The following is a 16929-nucleotide window of genomic DNA, read 5'->3' on the forward strand; positions in this document are numbered from 1 at the left end:
ATTTGAATGATCGCAAGGATGAACATGACTCAATCACTAAAGCTTGTTTTTACATGTTCAGAGGACAGAACTGCAGATTTGCTGATGAGCTCTGGGAAACTAGATGAAACAGGATCAATATTTGAAGTTAATCTTCAGCTAAAAGAGATCAGTGTCCTTCTTAGCAAACAAGTAATTTCAAAACTACCTACTTTAGTGTATTCAGAGATCAACAGGAACATCCAGCATCATCATTCACAGCACTGAAATCTATAGTCTTATAATTCCCTTATGAAGTTTAATGCTAAATGAAAAAGATAATTTAAACTAAACTGATTTTGTTCAATTTTAACCAATATGGAGAAATTGCTCCTCAAAGCGACATATAATATATGGTTTATCCAGTTTACAATAAAGCTAATTTGGTAGGATTAAATACACAGTGCCCTTTTTTGCCTCCTTTGCTTGCATAATTCAATCATAGTCAATACAATTTTTTCTTTTACTTATTTCTTTTCTTAAATAATAAACTATAAAAATATATTTCAGATCAAGATTAAAATAATTTCCAAAAAGTAATATAGATTAAGTGAAATATATTTTTAAAATGGCATTGTTTGTATAATTATTCACCTCCTTCAAGTTAATATTTAGGATATGTATATATGGCTGTAATCACAGCACTGAGTATGTCTAAGCCAGTGCATCCTAAAATATTCTTCTTTGCAAAACAGCTGTATCAGGCTGTGCAGGTATCAGGCATGTCCAGCCTTTTTTCCAAGTGTGCTTTCAAATTCTCTGTGGGTCTGAAGTTTATGTGAGATGGCAAGTGTTTTTATTGTGAAGTGCATGCTTTCATGGTAGTTTTATTTGCTCTGTTTTATTTGCATCGCTTCCCGGTTTCAGTGCTTTTATTTGTTTAACATTTATCCTCTGATCTCTTCCCATTTCGGGGTTTAAATCAAGTATTTCCAATCAGAAAGTTTCTCTTTAACTGTGTAGCGAACAGAATATTGGACCATAAATAGACATCTTACTATAGGCAACAATGACAGAACTAAATTTGTTGTCATGTTTTGATGGAAGAGATGGCTTGAAATTTCTCTCTCCTCTCCTTGCTCCTGCTCTGCATTCTCGGCACATCCTTATCAATTCAGCTGATACCTCTGTAAGTAGTTAAACAGTAATTTCAGCTTTAGTAAAAAAAAACTCCCTATGGTTTCTATGGTTATGTATCAAGAGTGTCCAAAAGTGGAAAAATACTGGCCAAACATCTTTGTTTACACAGCATCTAACACCGGAGGCAGACATAATGGGAAACAAAAGAAAATGATCAAGAAAAAAAATGAAGCTAAAGGTCTCCCCAAAAAAATATCTGAATCAAGCTTGCAGAGCTACTCCAACTTGCAGCCACCTTAAGCAGTGCAATTTAAACCTCTAAAGACTACTGTGTGTCGGATGAGATACTAGGTAGAAAACAGGCCAAGTCTGAACAAAAAAATTACAATTCTAAAACATATAAAACTGTCATGTTCATCACTATGTCGTATACTTTAAATCTTCAGCTTCCACTCTTTTTACCAATCTTGATGGTTTTGCTGGTGTTTTTTCAGGTTGTGCTTTCCGCAAGGGTGTAACTTTGTGATGAAAGTTGGTGGGGACACTCTTAGGGTGGGGACCTACAGTTACTCGACACAAAGGCTTTTAATAGGGTTTGTATTTTCCAAAAATGAGCTCAAACATATATTTATTGAATGCTTTCTTATTGTTGAGAACACAACAGATCCAAAATGCATTGATATTTATATTTTTTGGATGGTGACATATTAATGTATAAAGAAAGGATGAATAACAGCCGATTAAGATGGCAACAGCAATATATCATGCCTCCCTAGTGTGCACATAATTTCAGTTTCAATCATCCATCTGTCATGGAAGGCAGACAGATGGACCCAGTATTCAAGGAGAGACAGTCAGTAGGAAAGTTCAAAAAGGTTTATTAAATAAAACAAAAACTAAAGTGGATCTGTGGCTCGCGGACACAGCAGAATGGGGAGCGGGGCACCGCCCAATCACAGACACTCTCCAGGAGAAACACAGGTAAGTGACCACGATCATCTGACAGAAGATGATTACCTGAGTTGGCCACTTACCTGGTTTAACGGTCCAGTCCAAGAATTTCCCCAGGTGCTGCAGACCCAGAGGACATGCTGGAAGCCGATCCTGGTCAGGGATCCAGGACAGACAGGAACAGACAGGAACAGGATCCAGATCAGGCAGGAACAGAAACAGGTAGCAGGATCCAGACTTCCAGGCATCCACAGGCTCCCAGGAGGGTTCAGAGTCTGACAGGGTCCGAAAGCGTGACGCACTGAAGCAGACAGGATCAGGTGAAGATGAGCAGGCTTAGTGGAAGAGGGTAGCCGAGACAGGACGTGGAACCAGAATTTGATGCAGGAACTTTAAACTGGTCTCCTCCCTGGAGCCAGGCTTACTGGAATAAAAACTGAACCTCCCCACATATAGAGCCAAAAACCCAGAGGACTCCGCGGGGGAGGAACAGTGGACGATCAGGAGACGAGACAAACACAAAAACCCTTTTTCCACTGGCTGCCAGGAACCAGGACATGAACCAATGAATACAACTGTGACGTCATCCTGGAAAGAAACATCAGCTGTGCTGCTTCCATCAACACCATTGTTTATAGATGTTGGAGATCGGCCTGTTTTCCAGTGTGGTCCTGTTGCTCTGACCGTGACTGAGTGGATGTGCTTTCTTCATCCTCTGACATGGGAGCTGGCTCGGAGCTTGTCTGCCTGGCTGTGTGTTTCCTGGACCGGGCCGCCTTTTACAGCTGCTTTTTGTGTCTCTGCTTCTGTCTCCTTGAACCCCAGTCGGCCTCGGCAGATGGCCGCTCACACTGAGCCTGGTTCTGCTGGAGGTTTCTTCCTGTTAAAAGGGAGTTTTTCCTCTCCACTGTCGCTACAAGCATGCTTAGTGTGAGGGATTGTATTTGAGTCAATAAGTCAATGCAATCATCTGGTTTTCCTTAGATAAAAAACTTTGTATCAATTTGACTGTATGATCTGGTTGAACTGTAAAGTGCCTTGAGATGACATGTGTTGTGAATTTGGCGCTATATAAATAAACTGAATTGAAATTGAATTGAAATTGAACTAACAGACAGGCTAAACAGAAAGACAAGTAATGATCTGGCCCTGAATGCTCAGGCTGAACCAAATATAACCAAGAAGAAACAGGTGACAGGAATAAATTATAATTGAGGCAGGGAGGGAAAGACAGGACGACAGGTGAAAGGAATTACTAATTAGGGAGGAGCAAACAGGCCAGATCATGACACCATCATTCAATCCATCTAGAAAAATAAAGATAGATTGATGGATGTTTTTCCTTTCAGCTACATTTGTGACTATCCTCCTTCAAAAGCAGCAAAATCAAATTTAGAAATTTGTCACACATATTGCCAAATCTATGTATTTCAATTATTGGTGGGGACTGTCCCCACCAGGACAAAGTTAGTGGGGACATGTCCACACCAGGACAAAGTTAGTGGGGACATGTCAACACCAGTCCTTCAGAAAGTTACGCCTGTGCACTGCCGACTTGTTTCTACCTTTTTTAATGACGTGTCACATGTATTTCCGAATAAATAGATAATTATCCGATGGCACTGTTTAAATGAAATATGCCACTTTGCAAATATAATAAGCCTCACAATATGGACATAAAATAAAATGAAAATATAAAATAGAATTTAGTATGGAAGTACATCCTGATTACCCAGATGCAGTAAATATATAATGCTTTATGGGGTAAAATCAGGCCAGTTAAACAGAAACCTCCAAAAAAAAAATAAACTAACTAACAAAAAAACATTGAATTTAATTCAGTCAAAAAATCAAAAGAAAATAAAACTAGAAATTGTAACTTTCATTTTTATGTGCCAATAAGCTACAGTGCTTTGCCTACAATTACCTCCTCTTTTTTAGATCTTAAATATAAGCAGTTGGTCTTAAGAAAATGTTTTGCTTAATATATAAATATTATGTTAACAAAAACATGAACAAGCATGTTATATCTGGTAATGGTCTGTGGAGGGTGCTGTTGATTTGCAAACCTTCAGTGCTTTGAATGGTTGCTTTGTCTCAAGCCTCTCCACCTTCACCCAGAGCTGAGGGTGAGGGAAACGACAAAGCATCTGAGTGTGAGTGGGTGGGTCAAAGATTCGCCATTATAAAGCTAAATCAGGTGCTGCATTTACCTTTGCTCAACATTATTCTAAAGGTTAAACCATATTATAAGTTTTAAAAGTCAGTGTGATGTAAAACATTCTTTTCTTTGTTTAACAGGAGAAAAGAAAAGACCTTTGCCGCATTTGAGAGGCACTAGCAAATCCCTTCATACCATGAAGGGAAAAATGTGTTTTTATTCTCATGAGTACATTTGATTGACTGTGGAAAAAAAAACAAAAAAACATGCAAATTTAATTACAAGAAACATTCTTGCTGTATAGCTATATAGCTTTTGGATGCTTCAGGAATTGACCTTTTAGTAAAAACTGCACAACTGTTGGGATCAAGCTGCTCATTAGGGGTAAATGCTGATATACTTTCATATCAGTGTATAAAATGATTTTTACATGTTGAATTTATATGATAAAAAAATATTTATAGTGTTTACGTTTGACCATTTGATCACATTAATGATAAAATTACTTTAAAATTGTATTCTGGGATTTAAGAAAGTAGTTGTGAAACAAAAGGAAAATGACTCAAACTGAAAATCCATCCATCCATCCATCTTCCTCCGCTTATCCGGGGTCGGGTCGCGGGGGCAGCAGCTTAAGAAGGGAGGCCCAGACTTCCCTCTCCCCAGCCACTTCTTCCAGCTCTTCAGGAGGAACCCCAAGGCGTTTCCAGGCCAGCCGAGAAACATAGTGTCTCCAGCGTGTCCCGGGTCTTCTCCTGGGCCTCCTCCCGGTGGGATTTGCCCGGAACACCTCACCAGGGAGGCGTCCAGGAGGCATCCTAACCAGATGCCCAAGCCACCTCAACTGGCTCCTCTCGACGTGGAGGAGCAGCGACTCTACTCCAAGTCCCTCCCAGATGACCGAGCTTCTCACCCTATCTCTAAGGGAGAGCCCAGCCACCCTACGGAGGAAACCCATTTCGGCCGCTTGTATCCGCAACTTCATTCTTTCGGTCATGACCCAGAGTTCATGACCATAGATGAGGGTAGGAACGTAGATTGACCGGTAAATCGAGAGCTTCGCTTTTTGACTCAGCTCTCTCTTCACCACGACGGAACGGTACAGCGCCCGTACAGTGCCCCAAACTGAAAAGGTTTTATAAAAATCCAGGTTTCCCAGAGTCAATATCTTGTAGAACTATTTGGCTGCAATCACATTGCTTGGTCTTTACTGTGATTTTACCAAATTTGAGCATCTACGTAGGTTACTGGTAGCCTTTGAGAAATGAATGGCATTAGTCAGAAAGAGATCTACTTGGCCAACGATCAAGCACTTTGAGGTCTTCTGTTTCCAAGAGTTTTGGAGTAGAATTGCACAGGACTGAGCCTTGGAACACCGAAGGTCCTGGTTTGATGAGGCGTGCACTGGGGTGGTTTGCAGCCGAGTATGAAGCAGCCAGGATGGGGATCAACACCTCCAAATCCGAGGCCATGGTTCTCCACCGGAGAAAGGTGGACTCCCCTATTCAGGTCGATGGAGACTCCTTGTCTCAAGTGGAGGAGATCAAGTATCTTGGTGTGTCTTGTTAACGAGTGAGGGACTGATGGAGTGTGAGACCGATAGACCGATCGGTGCAATGTCGACAGTGATACGGTCGCTGTATCAGATTGTGGTGAAGAGGGAGCTGAGTCAGGGGCAAAGCTCTCGATTTACCGATCGATCTACGTTCCCACCCTCACCTATGGTAATGAGATCTGGATAATGACCAAAATGACTAGATTGCAAATACAAGCAGCCGAAATGAGTTTCTTAGGGTGGCTGGGCGCACCTTTCGAGATAGGATGAGGAGCTCAGTTACCCAGGATGAGCTCGGAGTAGAGTCGTTGATCCTCCATGTCCAAAGGAGCAAGCTGAGGTTGATCTGGTGATCCATTCCGGAGGCCTCCTGGTCGCCTCTCTCGTGAGGTGTTCCCGGAATGTCCTATTGGGAGGAGGCCTCGTGGAAGGCCCAGGACACTCTGGAGGGACAATGTCTCTGAGCTGGCCAGGTGTCGCCTTAGGGTCCCCCCAGAGCTGCTGGAGAAGGTGTCTGTGGATCAGGAAGTCTGGGCATCTCTAATTAGACTGCTGCCTCTGCGACCTGACCCCGGATAAAGCAGAATACAATGGATGGATGGATGAGACTGGGGAGGCAGGCCTTTACTGGAGAAGTTTCACAGAGCAGGTTGTTGGTCTGACATTTGTGAGTAAAAGGATTCCAGTGGGAAGGAAGACGACCATGGAACTCAACCTGAAAGACACAGAAGGAAAAACAGACAATTAGCTCAAGGGCAAAAGCCGGCTCATGAGGAAACAAGTTTTACTCAGGTCTCTCAGGAGACTTGAGTGCACTAGGTTGGTTCACAGTTATGCCAAGTTTGAATTTAGCAGCTGCGTCCCACGGAGGCCAGACTCATCATTAAGTCCTAAGGTGGTGCTGAGGCCTGACAAATGCAGCCTTCTTTTAGCGTGTTTTAAAGGACGGGTCCGATGTATCCTATGTAGTCTTGGGTATCCCATGATTCATTGCGAGTTTAAGCAAGCTGGCTGCTCCGTGATCAGAGGAAAAACATAAAAGGCTCAGAACAGTGCCGAATATTATAATTGCAGTTTAATAAAATACAATTGCGTGAATAGTGGCATCTGAAATTAATGAAAATTTAAATAGGTTTAGCTGACATTTAAGCATAGATTCCAATATCTGTTCAGTTTGTCAACCCTAAATCCGATATTCGCCAAGACGATAGTGCTGCTGAAGCTCCTTGAAAATGTTATTAGAACCCAGAACAGTAGTTATAAGTTGGTATCGATGCTTTTCCTGCTTTGTGCATCAACTGCTACGGTTGGGAGGCAGCAGAGCGTACTGGCTGCAGAAGGTGGGACCTGTTTGAATCCATAGTCAAACTCTTCCGGCCTCCTTATTTTCAGGGACCTCGAAGGACCCAGTCCAGGTAGACCGGGTCTTTGGAGGATCCAGCCGCTGAAATCAAACTCATCCTTAGACAGAGACAGGCTGGCATATATCCCCAGCAAACAAGCGATAGGTGTGGTTGATTAGGATCCAGCAACCACACCCATAGCAGAGATCTGTGAGAGAAGGCAAAGGGCTCTCTGAATGGCTTCTGCTGGGTCAACGGTTTGGCCAGAGTGTTCTGTCATGATGTTACAAAGTTCTGACCCAAATGCAGAAAACCGAACAGAGAGACGAGGGAAAAGGTTTATTGGGTTTTATTGAAGAAGTAAACACGGGGAGAAGTGTTGCTCTGAGCACTGCTCAACCGTAACTGTAAAGTGAGGGGAAGACACAGCGGTTAGTTCAGGCTCAGTGGGGAATTTGACTCGTGAACTACGAGAAGAGGATTTGGTTGCCGACTCACGTTTCCAGAGAAGTTGTTTCCAGACAAACACTGTGGTTCCAGTGTTTGTCTAAATCGGTGGAGGACAGAACAGGGTTTACCCAGAATGCGGTTGATAGTTGGTGAACGGAGAAACTGACTGCCACTCAGATTTCCTGCGGTACTTGAACGGGTCGTAGTGGAGAATAATCCCTTTCTCAGTGCGAAGGAAAGTGGATCCAAACCTCCTGTTTGAACCCCAGCTCAGTTTGAAGCTCTGTTGATTCTTCCAGGGAGTGAAGGTCCAAGAAATCCAGTTTGCAGGATGACTTCCTGACGAGAGGCAAAGACAAAAACAAAGTTAAACTCTGGTTGACAAAAACTCAGCTTGACTCAGCAAAAACTCAGCTTTGCTAGAGTACCCTAAACTGGCAAACACTATTGTGTCAAAGTAGTGGCAGTCAGCAGCTTAAGAACGCTCTATTTAACGAGGAAACCATCAGCAGGTGTGTGAGGAAGTGGACCAGAACCAGGCGCCTCCTGGTGGATGAAGGGTGACAAACACAGAAACACAAAAAGAGCAGTCCTGACACTCACTTCTTTAAAGAGCTTAGCCTTCAACACACATTATCACAATGAATTTGGCTTTAATGTAAAAACACTTTGAATTGTCATAAAGAATGACAAGTAAATTGAAAAATAAACTGTTTTGTCAAACAGATCTTTAAGATATATTTTTTACAGAATCTCTGAAATCCACCTCCAATCGTCAAGTTTATTTTGAATGCTAGCCCCGCTTAGTATAGTAAAAACTTATTTTATTTCCTAGGAAAGGTTTTAGGTCCAGCTTAAGGGATTACCTGCATCAGTCCAACTCCTGCAAGTTGCCAGCAAGCCTATTCCAGAACCATGGCCCAGAACAATGCTGAATACAGAAGACTGAGCGAGAGGCGTGGGCTCTGCAGAGTCCAAGGCTTCAGCTCAATCAATATCAGACTGTCAGACCTCAATTTAGAAAGAAAGAAAAAGGCTTTATTCTACAGCAACAGCTCAGGGTTACTTCTCTTTCTTTTGAACTGTGAAACTAAGGAATGAAAAACAAACCTACGGATTGCCCCCTTTTTTTTTCAAACTACAAAATCATTGTATAATCTTGTTTCTTTTTAATGCAGCTGATGATATTTCATAAGTTTCTCTCTACTATTGTTTGAACTCTAGGATAAATATGCAAAACTGTATATTACGGCATGAAGCAGTCTAAATAAATCTGAAGCAATTTACAAAAAACTTCAGTATAACAGGACTATAAAAATCTTTTTTGCTTCCTACGTGAAAGTTTCAGGTCATTCATTCTTTTGTATGTTTTGCTCTAAGCAGCTAAACTTTCACAAGTGGATTTAAAGTTGTATTTTTAACATTTTCCGTTTTTTTTTTCCTTTTTCCGTTTACTGTTGTTTCACTCCTTTTCTATCTAGCAACAGATCATTTACAGAGTTATGTTTCCTTGTTTGACATGCCACAACATTTTAATTCATCCATCCTTCCATCGATTTTCTATCCTGATTATCCCGAGTGGGGTCGTGAGGGGTGCTCCAGCAGTCAATGGGCGAGAGGCGGGGTACACCCTGGACAGGTCGCCAGTCCATCGCAGACATTTTAATTCATGCATCATTTAGTGATAAAAAATGACAAACCAAAGAGAAAAATAGCCAAGAAACAACTGCTGATTCCCACTGTTTTTAGTTGCCATCTTTATATTGTAAAGATTAAATATGGAGGGAAACAATATTAAATTTCCAACACAGTGACTACCACAACATTAAAACATTGCATTCAACAGATGATCTGCTGGAGAACGCCGATTGTTCAGGTCCAGTTTAACTGCTGTTAAATTTCTTTGTAATAAATTAAAAAAAGACTTTTAGACACCATTACTTTAGTGTAGATAGAAGATGCAATGACGGAATTGAAAATGCTGTGAAACTTTGAAACACAAACAGATTTGTGGAAAGATTATTAGTATAATACTTTCTCAAACCTGCAAAAAAATTCAGTAAAAAAAAATGTATTTATTTATTTATTTATTTTTTTTTACACATAGGAGTCATATAAAAAAAAAGTGGTAAAAGAAAAATACTCATGGTTTTAATGTAGATGTCTTTTTTTATTTTAAGAAGTCTGTTCTGTCTCATAAATTTGCATTCAAAATTACAAAATAGATTCGAATGAAACCAATAACCCACTAAAAACCATTACATGGAGTCTTCATAATTAATTATCAGTTTACATGCGGTGGTTTTGTAAAAAGTCCAGGGATTTTTATAGAACATTTGTGAAAACAGTGAGCAGATTTAGAGAAAAGGTAATGTAAAAGTTTGGGACATGGGTTATTCGAAACACAGAAAAAAAGCAACCGTTAGGGAGTTTTATTGCCATGAAAATACAGACTGTGGCTAGTCAAAGATGTAGGCCTATAGATGATATGCTTAATAAACCAGAATCAAACCCCCCCAAAGTTTGGTGAAATGGAGAATGGGTTAAATGAGCACTGGAAAAAATCCAAATCTAGATAAGTAATTTTTTCTTAAAATAAGTGCATTTGTTCTTGGATTGTGGAGGTAAATGAGACATTTTGCCAATGGAACAAGACAATTTACACTTAAAATGAGAAAACACAATTGCATTGTCTTATTTAAAGTGCATTTTATCTAATTATCTTATTTGAAGAGTAAAACTTGTCATTCCGTTGGCAAACTATCTCATTTAGCTGCTCAAATCAAGGGTAAATACACTTAATTTAAGAAATTTTTAACTAATTTTTAGATCGTTTTTGCAGTGAGGGAGAACCATGGATAAAGGCTGCTTTAAAAGCAGTCCTGGATGATGATTGGGGAGGCGCGGCGTGAGGCACATAGACTTACAGGCTTTTATCACATAGTTCTGATTGGTCCAACATCTGAACATGAAAAGAGTTTGAAAACCTACTCTGACATGGCTGTCAGCACTGGAAAAATTATGTAGGATAAAAATTTCTTAAATTAATCTTATTTCACTGCAAAAAATAGAAATCTCAATAAGTTATTTTTTCTTAAAATAAGTGTGTTTTTCCTTGATTTGAGGAGGTAAGTAAGACACTTTGCCAATGGAACAAGACAATTTCCTTTTAAAATAAGAAACAACTATTTTATCGTCTTATTTCAAGTAAATATTATCTAACTATCTTATTTTAAGAGTGAAAATACTCATTCCATTGGCAAATCATCTTATTTACCTGCTCAAATTAAGGCTAAATATACTTAATTTAAGCCATTTTTTACTTATTTCTGGATTGTTTTTGCAGTGTTGCCCTTAATTTGAGTAGGTAAATGAGAAAGTTTGCCATTGGAATGAGTATTTGTACTCTTAAAACAAGATAATTAGATAATATGCACTTGAAATAAGACAATTGCCTTGTTCTATTCGCAAAATATCTCTCTTACCTCCTCAATCCAAGAACAAATGCACATATTTTAAGAAAAAATGACTGGATTTGGATTTTTTCCAGTGAGCCTGAAAAGAAAGCAGCCAGTATAGATGAATTGTTAATCAGGGAAACAGCAAAGAGGCCCATAATAACTGTGGAGGAGATAAAAAGTAAATGTGGAAAAACAGAACAACTACCGGTAGTCATGTTTTTTCATAAAACAAGCAACAGCAAAGATTCAATTCAATTCAGTTTATTTATATAGCGCCAAATTCACAACACATGTCATCTCAAGGCACTTTACAGTTCAACCAGATCATACAGTCAAATTGATACAGAGTTTTCTATCTAAGGAAAACCAGTTGATTGCATTGACTCATTGACTCAAATACAATCCCCCACACTAAGCATGCTTGTAGCGACAGTGGAGAGGAAAAACTCCCTTTTAACAGGAAGAAACCTCCAGCAGAACCAGGCTCAGTGTGAGCGGCCATCTGCCGAGGCCGACTGGGGTTCAAGGAGACAGAAGCAGAGATACAAAAAGCAGCTATAAAAGGCGGCCCCGTCCAGGAAACACACAGCCAGGCAGACGAGCTCCAAGGCAGCTCCCATGCCAGAGGACGAAGAGAGCACATCCACTCAGTCACGGTCAGAGAAACAGGACCACACTGGAAAACAGGCCGATCTCCAACATCTATAAACAAGGGTGTTGATGGAAGCAGCACAGCTGATGTTTCTTTCCAGGATGACGTCACAGCCAAACAGGAACAGACGAGGCAAAGCTACTCTGAGGAAAAGCAGAGAGAGCAGAAGGTTAGAGATTGAACTAACAGATTCTGCAGAATAGGAGAACAGAGAGAGAATGAAGCAGAATGATGAAATGGGGGTCCCTATGTCCTCCAAAAGTCTAAGCCTATAGCAGCATAACTATAGAGATAGCTCAGGATAACCTGAGCCACCCTAACTATAAGCTTTATCAAAAAGGAAAGTTTTAAGCCTAGCCTTAAAAGTAGACAGGGTGTCTGCCTCACGGACTAAAACTGGTAGTTGGTTCCACAGGAGAGGAGCCTGATAACTAAAAGATCTGCCTCCCATTCTACTTTTAGAAACTCTAGGAACCACTAGTAAACCTGCAGATTGAGAGCGAAGTGCTCTGTTAGGAACATAAGGAACAATCAGATCTCTGATATCAGATGGAGCTTGGCCATTTAAGGCTTTATATGTGAGAAGGAGGATTTTAAATTCTATTCTTGATTTAACAGGAAGCCAATGAAGAGAAGCCAGGATAGGAGAGATATGATCTCTCTTTTTAATTTTCATTAGAACTCTGGCTGCAGCATTTTGGATCAGCTGAAGGCTTTTAACTACAGTTTGTGGACTTCCTGATAGTAAAGAATTACAATAATCCAGCCTTGAAGTAACAAATGCATGGACTAGTTTCTCAGCATCACCCCTGGACAGGAGATTTCTAATTTTTGCAATGTTCCTCAGATGAAAGAAGGAAATTCTAGAAACCTCTTTGATATGGGATTTAAATGACAGGTCCTGATCAAAAATAACACCAAGATTTTTTACTTTATTATCTGAAATCAGTTTAATCCCATCCAAATGAAGTGACTGGCTAATCAGTTTCTTTTTCAGAGACTCTGGTCCAAAGACTATAACTTCTGTTTTGTCTGCATTCAGAAGCAGAAAGTTAAGAGTCATCCAGGTTTTTATGTCTTCAAGACATGCCTGTAATCTATGTAATGGGTTAGCTTCATCTGGATTTATAGACAGATATAGCTGGGTATCATCAGCATAACAGTGGAAATTAATCCCATGCTGTCTAATAACTCTACCAATTGGGAGCATGTATAAAGTAAAGAGAATTGGTCCTAGCACTGATCCCTGTGGTACTCCACAGGTAACCTTTGAGCGTGTTGAAGATCTATCATTAACATGAACAAACTGAATTCGATCAGATAGATAAGATTTAAACCAGTCTAGTGCTGTTCCTTTAATTCCAACAAAATATTCAAGTCTTTCTAAAAGAATATTATGGTCAACTGTATCAAATGCAGCACTAAGATCCAACAGGACGAGCACAGATACAAGTCCATTATCTGAGGCCATGAGAATATCATTAGTGACTTTCACCAGAGCTGTTTCAGTGCTATGATGAGCTCTAAAGCCAGACTGAAACTCTTCAAAAAGTTCATTATGGTGGAAGTGATCGCAAACTTGTTTGGCAACTACTTTCTCAAGAATTTTGGATAAGAAAGGAAGATTGGATATAGGTCTATAATTGACCAAGTCATCTGGGTCAAGAGACGGTTTCTTAAGCAGAGGTTTAATTACAGCAACCTTAAAAGCTTTAGGTACATATCCCTGTAACAGAGATAGATTAATCACATCTAAAATGGAGGAGGAGATCAAAGGGAATACCTCCTTAAATAACCTGGTTGGAACTGGATCTAACATACAAGTTGAAGGCTTAGATGAAGACAATAATTTTGCTAATTCAGAGAGTTCAACTGGATCAAAGCAGTCTAAACCCGGTTCAGATTCCATGACTACCTCAGGTACAATCGCGGATAGAGGAGTGCTTATGATCTTATTTTTAATAAGATCAATCTTATTTATAAAGAATCCCATAAAATCATTGCTGCTAAGAGCAGGTGGAATGGACGGTTCAACAGAGCTATGGCTCTGGGTGAGTTTGGCAACTGTATTAAAAAGAAATCTAGGATTATTTTTATTCTCCTCTATTACTGAGGAGAAGTATGCTGCTCTTGCTTTACAAAGGGTCCTCTTATACAGCAGTAAACCATTTTTCCAGACTAGGAAGGACTCTCGCAGGCCTTTGGAGCGATATTTTCTCTCCAGTTTCCTAGCATTTTGCTTCAAAGTACGCAGCTCTGCATTAAACCAAGGAGCAAGCTTTCTATTTTTAACGGTTTTCATTTTCAAAGGAGCTGCGTTGTCTAAGGCAATACGCAGAGAACTAGCAACCCCATCAACAAAATCATCAACCTGTGAAGGGGAATAAGCTAAGCTTTTGCACTCTGCAGCACTGCTCAGTGACACAGAGGAGAGAGAAAGTGAAGCAGATTCTTTAAAATTTATAACTGCACTATCTGATAAAGATCTACTAAAATGTAACCTTCTTTTGGGGGAGGAGAACTCTGTTAAAGTAATCCTGAAGGTTATTAGAAAGTGGTCAGAGAGGACAGGGTTGTGAGGAAATACTATTATTTCTTCACATTCTATGCCGTATGTCAGCACAAGATCCAAAGTATGAAGATGAGAATGCGTGGGACTATTCACATTTTGAACAAAGCCAATAGTGTCTAAGATAGCATTAAAGGCTGCTCTTAAGCTATCGCCTTCAATGTCAGCATGGATGTTAAAATCTCCCACTATGATGACCCTGTCAGTTTTTAATACCAAATCAGAAAGGAACTCTGAAAACTCATCTAAAAATTCAGAGTAAGGACCTGGTGGACGATAAAGTTACAAAAAGAAGAGGTTTTCTTGCCTTGAAATTTGGATCAGGGAAATTAAGGGTTAAATGTTCAAAAGAGTTGTAGGTATTAATTGTTTTGGGAGTAATCAGTAAGTCAGACTGGAAGATTGTTGCTACTCCTCCTCCTCGCCCAGAACTTCTAGGGATGTGAAAATTTAAATAGCTTGAAGGAGTTGCCTCATTTATACTCACATAATCCTCTTGCTGCAGCCAGATCAGTTAATTCGTCAACTTGTTAAGAAAATTAAACAAACATAAGTAATGATATTTTCTAAAAGCTAAGTAAAATTCGGACCTGTTTAAAAAAAGGATTATCATTGGTTAAAATGTCCACTACACATTTTCCTTAACCAACCAAACATCTGGTCAGTGTATCATACTGGCTGCCGGATGCATTTCTTCAGAAGGGACAGGAAGGCCGGTCAGAGTTGATGGAAAGATCAATGGAGTTAAAAGCAGGGCAACACTGTAAAATGAACACCAGTGAGAGAATGCGAGATACTTGAACCTGAGTCCTTCAGGAAGAACTCTGGACATTTAGCCAGAGCTACCAGGCTAGCTATCAGGGAATGTTAGAATGGTCCAGTTAAAGTTTTTTTTTTATTTTATTTTTTTACCAGGCCTACACTGGAAAAACGATCTAGAAATAAGTAAAACAATTGTTAAATTTAGTGTATTTATCCTTAATTTGAGTAGGTAAATGAGATAGTTTGCCAATGGAATTAGTATTTTTACTCTTAAAATAAGATAATTAGATAATATGCACTTGAAATAAAACAATGCTATTGTGTTTTCTTATCTTAAGTGTAAATTGTCTCATTCCATTGGCAAAATTTATCTTTTATCTCCTCAATCCAAGAAAAAATGCCCTTATTTTAAGAAAAAACTTCTTATCTATATTTCAATTTTTTCCAGTGTAAATCTAATTAAGAATCAGCAAACATCTCAATATGTGCAAAATGATCAAGGGTAGCTGGAACTGCAATGAAGGTGAGTTCTTTGACTTGTATGTGTATTGACCCACGAACTGAATACAAATATACATTTTAATGTATATTTGTATTTATTTAATGTAACTATGCTGAAAGTTAATGATTTTTTAAAGTTCCTTTTTAACCTCTTACACCCTCAGGGGGTATAAATAAATTTCTGCCTGACAAAAACACACAAAAGTAAATCACTTATAGCCTCACAGCTATTAGATTTAAGAAGAAACTTTTGGTACGTCTGTAAAGGTAAGATGTCATAGAATGGTTTTCTGGTGTCAGCACCATTGTAGCTTTGACCCTGCCTGAAATATTAGGGACAAAATACAAAATATTTTGCATTTTTTGAACCTCGCCAAAATTTTCTTTGAAATAAACATTGCAAAACACTATCAAAATATTATTTATAGCACAAAAAAGTTGTACAGACTTTTAAATCTAAATGTTGTGTAAAAATATACCAAATTTGGACTCAATCAGATGAATCATGTTTATTTTAGAATGGTATTAGTGAGAAATTTCTTAGGCGGAGAGGCCATTTTGGCACATTTATCCAAAAATGTCACCAAACTGTGCCAAATGTGTTTTTTACATCAATACTGGGGGTTTGTTAAAATTACAAGGTCACTTAGCAGCTGGACCCACCGGTGGGTCCGTAGGGTTCTAGGGGTTAACGGTATTATCTAATGCTTTCAAGAGCAATATATATATTTTCAATCCAGCATTAATCCTAGAGAAAAAGGGGAAACACATAAATAAGAATAAGGTGGAATCTTTCAGTAATTTCACCATCCAATCCATCATTAGCGAGATTAACACCATCGCAATTTTATCTAAATAGTTCTTTTTCCCTGCTGCCTTTCATTTTCTGCAGCTGGGTTGAAAAAAGAGATGCTATCCTTGTTTAAATATTTGTTCCAATCTATTAACACTGCCAGGACAGCTCTAAAGCCTTTGACAACTTTAAAATAGATTATTAGTTTTTTAGGCACTAATATACCCCTAAGCAATCATTTCAAACAATATTCTCAGTTGCTTGTTGCTCACACTTCTAAAAAAAAAAAATGTTTTGGAAAAACATTTAATAAAATGGTTTAATAAATAACTCCATCTCTGTTGTAAACCCTGATGGTGTGAGTTTTTATCATTTGTTGGTGTGTTTGAATAAAGCATAGAAACTCTGATTATTCTGAAGTATTCTAGCATATTCTTATTCTATTTTTAAAGTAGATTTTCCATTCCATGTTGGAAAAAATGTGTAATCAAGGATGTGGAAATTAAATTTTCCTCCTTTCTGAAGTTGGAATACATCATAAATATGGGCCAATGCTATATTAATACATCTTATTCTTCAAATAGGAATCCTGAGGCGGATGCATAGTAATTTTCTTCTCTGACAGAGCATCTC

This window comes from Cyprinodon tularosa, unplaced genomic scaffold (genome assembly GCF_016077235.1).
Source record: "Cyprinodon tularosa strain WSP-4 unplaced genomic scaffold, ASM1607723v1 ctg84, whole genome shotgun sequence".
In the NCBI taxonomy this organism is placed as follows: Eukaryota; Metazoa; Chordata; class Actinopteri; order Cyprinodontiformes; family Cyprinodontidae; genus Cyprinodon; species Cyprinodon tularosa.